The sequence below is a fragment of the Clarias gariepinus genome, chromosome 2, assembly GCF_024256425.1.
Source record: "Clarias gariepinus isolate MV-2021 ecotype Netherlands chromosome 2, CGAR_prim_01v2, whole genome shotgun sequence".
NCBI lineage: Eukaryota > Metazoa > Chordata > Actinopteri > Siluriformes > Clariidae > Clarias > Clarias gariepinus.
The window spans coordinates 35,626,351-35,633,286 of record NC_071101.1 but is presented as its reverse complement, the minus strand read 5'-3'; the positions used below and the strand labels follow the sequence as shown (position 1 = coordinate 35,633,286).

Below are 6,936 nucleotides of genomic sequence, written 5' to 3'. Positions count from 1 at the left end.
GCAGGCAGTTCAGCTATAATAGCTGATGTTAATTAATGTTAATATGGAGTCCAGGTAGTTATTGAAGACCCAGGTAGACTTGTAGGAAGTTCCAGTACTGAACTATCGAACTGTCAAATCCCCAGAGAAACAGTTGCCAACACCAGTCAAGGCCAGAACCATCTTCTACAGTGGGTAGAGAGAATTATCCCCAGACACATCCCAAAGAGACACACGGGGCATCCATGTGACGAGATCTTCAACCAGAAGCGGGGCACCAGCACCACGGAGAGAGAGAGAGAGAGAGAGAGAAAGGGGGAGGAAAAAAGAAGAGGAGAGACGGCAGTTAAGTATGGTCACAGTCACATAATGTATAATGTGAATGTAATATTAACTGTAGAGTGCAAGCAGAGACTCCAGCAGGACTAACTATAACAGCATAACTAAAAGGAAGAGCCAGAAAGAAACACAAACATGAGGGCTCGCTGAGATGTAAAGCAAACAATCACCTCACCGTCAGCAAACCTGAGTGATCAATGAGAGTGAGGAAGACAGCATCTAAACATACCAGTTCACCATAATCCTCTACGTCCTTGAGTCCCCCAGATCTGCTCCTTTACCCAAGACAAATCTATTTATAAAAATGCTTGGCTAAATAAATAGGTTTTTAGCCTGGACTTAAACACTGAGACTGTGTTTGAGTCCCGAACACTATTTGGAAGACGATTCCATAATTTTGGAATAATAAAAATAAATAAATAAATACTTAATTTTCACATACGTTCTTGAATGTCTGAAATTATTTAACTTCAACCACTAGGAATGTAAAAAGAAGTTAGGGCCTAGAGTTTTTTTTTTGTTTGTTTTTTTCTTCTTAAACAGTGGGCCTCCTCCTCTTGCCTTGGTCCAAAATGTAGACTATACTGAGTAAAGTTGTTGTGTGCCTCCCTTATCACACAGGACAACATTTCTGGTGATTAATTTCTATTAAAACCATTTTGGGTTTAAACATTTTACCCTAAAGAAACAGGACACATGAATAAGCTTTTCAGACATGTTTAAAGCAGGACAAAAACAAGTCAGCAAAAGTAAGACCTACTCCAGAACAGTGTTTGATTGTAAAGCCATTTCTGCCTGGAATCTGTGAAATCCCTCGGTCTTGTGCAGAATTATGAATGTAAGCTTTAAAAGAAGGAAAAAGTTATGAGCAGTATGCACAATGCATTTATTGATATTGTCTCATGTACTGTATCAAAGTGTCTGTATATCTACCTCAAGGGTCAAAACTTCAAGAATGTAGGTCGTGCTTTCCAGGAAAACCCTAGGCCAGTGGTTCTCAAAGTATGGGGCGCGCCCCACTAGTGGGGAATACAGGCATAACAGGTGGGGCGCAATGAACGGGATTTAGTGGAAAATAATAGGAAAGTACCTATTCTAATTCATGCTTTTCTTTATGGACAATAAAGATCAGACACTCGAAACTAAACAATCACATGTAAAGAAATGGATCATTAATACAAGTAAATTAAAATAACATTCGAGAAAAAGTGAAACCATAGTGCAACAATAACGGTTTAACGTCGGCATGTTAATTGCAGAGGAACAATATATATAAGGAAACATTCGGTATTATGTATGTAATTTCATTTATTCCAATGTGTATGCTGATGTTTCTGTATTTTTGTTAAACATTACTAGTCTGGCATTTCTAGTTTCCAGTACGATAAAGTTGCTTTTTAATCCTTCAGGCGCTGAACAGAAGGGAAGATCAATATCGTTCTACGCTTTTTGTTGCTGTGCGGCATTTTGCGATGATCCCTAAATTATTTGTTGCGTCGTAGAGAATAATGGTGTTTATGCTTTTAAACATGTATAATTTAAGGCGGATGTGGCTCAAAGACAATGTAGAGAGGAAATATATGTGGGTATCTTATTTGCGGGTTTATTTACGCAGCTATTGAATTCGGAGATGCGAATATAAAACTAACTTTACCGCAGACACAAACAGGTGTTATGTGCTAAAATGCCTCCTGCTGGATGTGGAGGTCCTGGGCTGGTGTGGTTACACGTGGTCTGCGGTTGTGAGGCCGGTTGGATGTTGGGCCATATTCTCTGAAACGCCTTTGGAGACAGCTTATGGTGGAGAAATGAACATTCAATGCACAAACAACAGATCTGGTTGACATTCCTGCTGTCAGCATGCCAATTGCCTGCTCCCTCAATGCTTGTGGCATCTGTGGCATTTTGCTGTGAGACAAAACTGCACATTTCAGGGTGGCCTTTCATTGTGGGCAGTATCAGGTACACCTGTGCACTACTCATGATGTCAGATCAGCATCTTGATGTGGCACACCTGTGAGGTGGGATGGATTATCTCAGCAAAGCAGAAGTGCTCACTATCACACATTTAGACTGATTTGTTAACAATGTTTGAGAGAAATGGTAATATTGTGTATCTGGAATGAATTTTGGATCTTTAAGTCCATTTCATGAAAAATCGGAAAAACAAAGGTGTTGCGTTTATATTTTTGTTGAGTATATATAGCAAATTAAACAAACACAAACCTATTTAAAGTATATACATTTGTAGACAAGGCAAATAATATAAATAAATATGAATCTACCTGTTCTTCGTCAAAAAAACAAAACTTTTCACTGAGTTTCCTTTTTAAACTTTGGAAAAAATTTGGGATTTTTGAATAAAAACATCCTGTTGGATCTTATTGTGCCATTTTCCAAGCCTTTGTGCAAGTTCTGAAATGTTATATAGTTACAAACATGGGAAAAACATAGGATGAAGTGGTGGATTATTTCTTTAAAGTTAATATTTGTGTGTGTATATATACACATACACAGTGGTGTGAAAAACTATTTGCCCCCTTCCTGATTTTTTATTCTTTTGCATGTTTGTCACACAAAATGTTTCTGATCATCAAACACATTTAACTATTAGTCAAGGATAACAAGTAAACACAAAATGCAGTTTTTAAATAATGGTTTTTATTATTTAGGGAGAAAAAAAACAAACCTACATGGCCCTGTGTGAAAAAGTACTTGCCCCCTGAACCTAATAACTGGTTGGGCCACCCTTAGCAGCAATAACCGCAATCAAGCGTTTGCAATAACTTGCAACGAGTCTTTTACAGCGCTCTGGAGGAATTTGGGCCCACTCATCTTTGCGGAATTGTTGTAATTCAGCTTTATTTGAGGGTTTTCTAAGATGAACCACCTTTTTAAGGTCATGCCACAACATCTCAATAGGATTCAGGTCAGGACTTTGACTAGGCCACTCCAAAGTCTTCATTTTGTTTTTCTTCAGCCATTCAGAGGTGGATTTGCTGGTGTGTTTTGGGTCATTGTCCTGCTGCAGCACCCAAGATCGCTTCAGCTTGAGTTGACGAACAGATGGCCGGACATTGTCCTTCAGGATTTTTTGGTAGACAGTAGAATTCATGGTTCCATCTATCACAGCAAGCCTTCCAGGTCCTGAAGCAGCAAAACAACCCCAGACCATCACACTACCACCACCATATTTTACTGTTGGTATGATGTTCTTTTTCTGAAATGCTGTTACTTTTACAGCAGATGTAACAGGACACGCCCCTTCCAAAAAGTTAAACTTTTGTCTCGTCGGTCCACAAGGTATTTTCCCAAAAGTCTTGGCAATCATTGAGATGTTTTTTAGCAAAATTGAGACGAGCCTTAATGTTCTTTTTGCTTAAAAGTGGTTTGCGCCTTGGAAATCTGCCATGCAGGCCTTTTTTGCCCAGTCTCTTTCTTATGGTGGAGTCATAAACACTGACCTTAATTGAGGCAAGTGAGGCCTGCAGTTCTTTAGATGATATCCAAGAGGCCACAAAAGACCCCAGGACAAGTTGTCTCTGCGCTCTTGGGGTAATTTTGGTCGGCCGGCCACTCCTGGGAAGGTTCACCACTGTTCCATGTTTTTGCCATTTGTGGATAATGGCTCTCACTGTGGTTCGCTGGGGTCCCAAAGCTTTAGAAATGGCTTTATAACCTTTACCAGACTGATAGATCTCAATTACTTCTGTTCTCATTTGTTCCTGAATTTCTTTGGATCTTGGCATGATGTCTAGCTTTTGGTCTACTTCTCTGTGTCAGGTAGCTCCTATTTAAGTGATTTCTTGATTGAAACAGGTGTGGCAGTAATCAGGCCTGGGGTGACTACAGAAATTGAACTCAGGTATGATAAACCACAGTTAACAGTTAAGTTATTTTTTAACAAGGGGGGCAATTACTTTTTCACACAGGGCCATGTAGGTTTGGATTTTTTTTCTCCCTAAATAATAAAAACCATCATTTAAAAACTGCATTTTGTGTTCAATTATGTTATCTTTGACTAATAGTTAAATGTGTTTGATGATCAGAAACATTTTGTGTGACAAACATGCAAAAGAATAAGAAATCAGGAAGGGGCAAATAGTTTTTCACACCACTGTGTGTATACTGTATATATTAGATTTTTACACAGGTATTGCTTTTATTTTGTTAAAAATATATTTATAACACATACTTCTCAAAGGTGTGCACATTTTTAGTGTCACATCCACAGCAGAATGTTGTAGCCTCTGTGACCGTCAAGGCTGATTGCCAGCATAGTCTGCATGCAGCCATTTTTTGCAAAAAATCACACTGAATCCTGTTCAGTGACTTGACATTTGGGTGCATTACTCTGCAGACATAAATTATTATATTATATATATATATATAACTGCTTAAAATGTAACTGCAAAATTATAGATAATGTGGAAATTCAATAGCCATTACATACTTTGAATGATTTTTTGGTAAATGCAAACTCCAGCATCCTGGGCCATACAGGTGTTTTGAACTCTGCACTGTTTTAACCTTAAGTAGAAAATCATAGGGAAAATTTTCATGTCAAGCTTTGCATATTCTGTAAACCTACAATGTTTTTAAACCCCAGCATTACCAGTGGTTGTAGTTTTTTCACCATACATAAGGCATGGTAGAGCCGAAGGTAACATCTGTTCATCGTGCAGCACTTCATGGCACATTTGAATATTTCTAGCCTCCATCTCTGCCATCTGTTTAAATAAGGATTTAACAGGATCAGGTATATGCACCAAACATTTTAAATTTATTTATATAAACACCATCAACATGTAAACATATATATATATAAAATAAATATAGATAATAAATATATATATAAAAATGGTAAACTCACTGTGCATACAAAAACACCACAGTTCCTTCAGTCATCTCTCTGCCATTGATGTGGACTGCACACAGTCCAACTGTTCAAGGAGGCGATATTTCTAAAAGCATCCCTGAATAAAAACAAGTATTTTGGTATACAGTAGAACGTAAATGTTGCAATAATTTAATATTTATACATCATATGTATTGGACACAATTTGTGATTACAAAAATTCTTAATTTTTAAAATAAAAATGTAAAATCTTAGTTCAGAACTTCCATGTCCCGGTTTGAAATTGTCACATACTGATCAGTGTTGTCATAAACTCTGATGGTTTTTGTAGTCATGTCAAAAACCTGTAAAATCCAAAATATTTTTTTTTTCAAATATGAAAAAGCAGTGGCTACAGCATTATGAAATTGTGTTTCAGTTTGAAGCAGACTCAAGCACAAGAATTACTAACATTTCAGTAAACATAATTTCTTGTTACCCAAAGAATGAAGTGGTTTCCCTGCTCTGGGTTATCACCAGGTCCAACAATCCTTGGTAAAAGTATTTTCAGGAATTCTGAGCTTTTCTGAAATTAAGCAAACAAGAAACACTGACATCTGAGACATTCATGAGACGATTATTTTAAACTGGCTTGAGGCATATGCTGAATAAAAGATGGACTTTTTCTATTATGCATTTTAATATACCTCAAGCTCTTTCAAGTGCTCATCTGACACTGTTGCATCTGCCTGCCAATCCCTGTGCCACAAAATGAAATTGTCTGTGTTCAAGGCCACAACCTGAAACCCAAATTCACATGTTTTAGTCTTTACATAAACTAAAAAAAAAAAAAGTCATAGGTCAGTGATGAATTGTGTGTGAATAACTTGCATCATTAGTGTCTTTGGCAATCTGAGCAATGCGACAATTTACAGCTTTTAAACCAAAATAAGTAGATGCTTGTAAATACTCATAAATAACCATAACTGAGGTGATTCTAATTATGTACATTTTAAATGTATAAATAAGAATTTAAATTTTTAAGACAACTCCTTTACAACATTCAAACTTACATTATAAGTTAGCCAAGGCATTGCTGTACTTCTTGTGTCACTCAACAGATGTGGGGGGAGAACAGATTTCAGGTCCCGCAGATACAAAACGGCATAGTGAGAAATTCTGGTAACGACATCGTTTCTCTTCTCAGTGTAGAGTTTGGAGATTGTCTCCCAATGTTGCAAAAGTACATTTAATTAAAATTGATTGTAAATGCTTACATTACTGTTTTATTTCTTGCTGTAATTGGTTGTCTGTGGTGTAAAATTCCATAATGTTCACCTTATATAATATATACACACATAATGTATCTGCTCAATTGGGAATATTGACACTGAAAACTTCTTCCCTTCCTCTGGCGTGCTATCCAATTTTGCTGAGACATCTGGACCTTTGCTCTGTACTTCTATAGGCTGTGTGTTTGTTTCTGCAATTATTTATGAATATGGTTTACATTACTCGACAGCAGATACTACAGAATAATCTGTAGTAGAAAAAACTGGCATATCTAACTGGAGACATTAACTCAACCTTCAATTATTACCTTTTTGTCCATAAATGAGTTTGCCCTGTAGTCCTATGTGTATGTTTTCAGCTGCACGCCTCTGCATTTCTTAAAAAAAAAAAAAAAAAATGCCAAATTCTTCTTGGCATTATGAAGATTGAAGTAGAGACGCAGCGAAAACATGTAGTGAGTATCTTTCATTAGGCACAACGAATATCGA

General features: G+C 37.0%; 3 long non-coding RNA genes across 4 annotated transcripts; all 3 read right to left on the bottom strand.

Annotated features, from left to right (window-relative positions):
* Positions 1–2,415, bottom strand: LOC128517979 (uncharacterized). Of its 2 annotated transcripts, none has more exons than XR_008357550.1 (3): positions 1,252–2,415; positions 1,079–1,161; positions 1–236 (listed from the first exon to the last, which is right to left on the bottom strand). It is a non-coding gene; the product is annotated as an uncharacterized LOC128517979 (long non-coding RNA). The 2 variants fall into 2 exon arrangements; XR_008357549.1 differs by having other exon boundaries at positions 1,079–1,337; positions 1,973–2,415.
* Positions 2,416–4,543: 2,128 nt separating this feature from the next.
* LOC128505599 (uncharacterized) lies at positions 4,544–5,039 on the bottom strand. Its single transcript, XR_008355594.1, has 3 exons — positions 4,934–5,039; positions 4,772–4,848; positions 4,544–4,672 (listed from the first exon to the last, which is right to left on the bottom strand). It is a non-coding gene; the product is annotated as an uncharacterized LOC128505599 (long non-coding RNA).
* A 392-nt stretch (positions 5,040–5,431) lies between these two features.
* Positions 5,432–5,920, bottom strand: LOC128545204 (uncharacterized). Its single transcript, XR_008365855.1, has 3 exons — positions 5,863–5,920; positions 5,655–5,741; positions 5,432–5,520 (listed from the first exon to the last, which is right to left on the bottom strand). It is a non-coding gene; the product is annotated as an uncharacterized LOC128545204 (long non-coding RNA).
* Between the last annotated feature and the right edge of the window lie 1,016 nt (positions 5,921–6,936).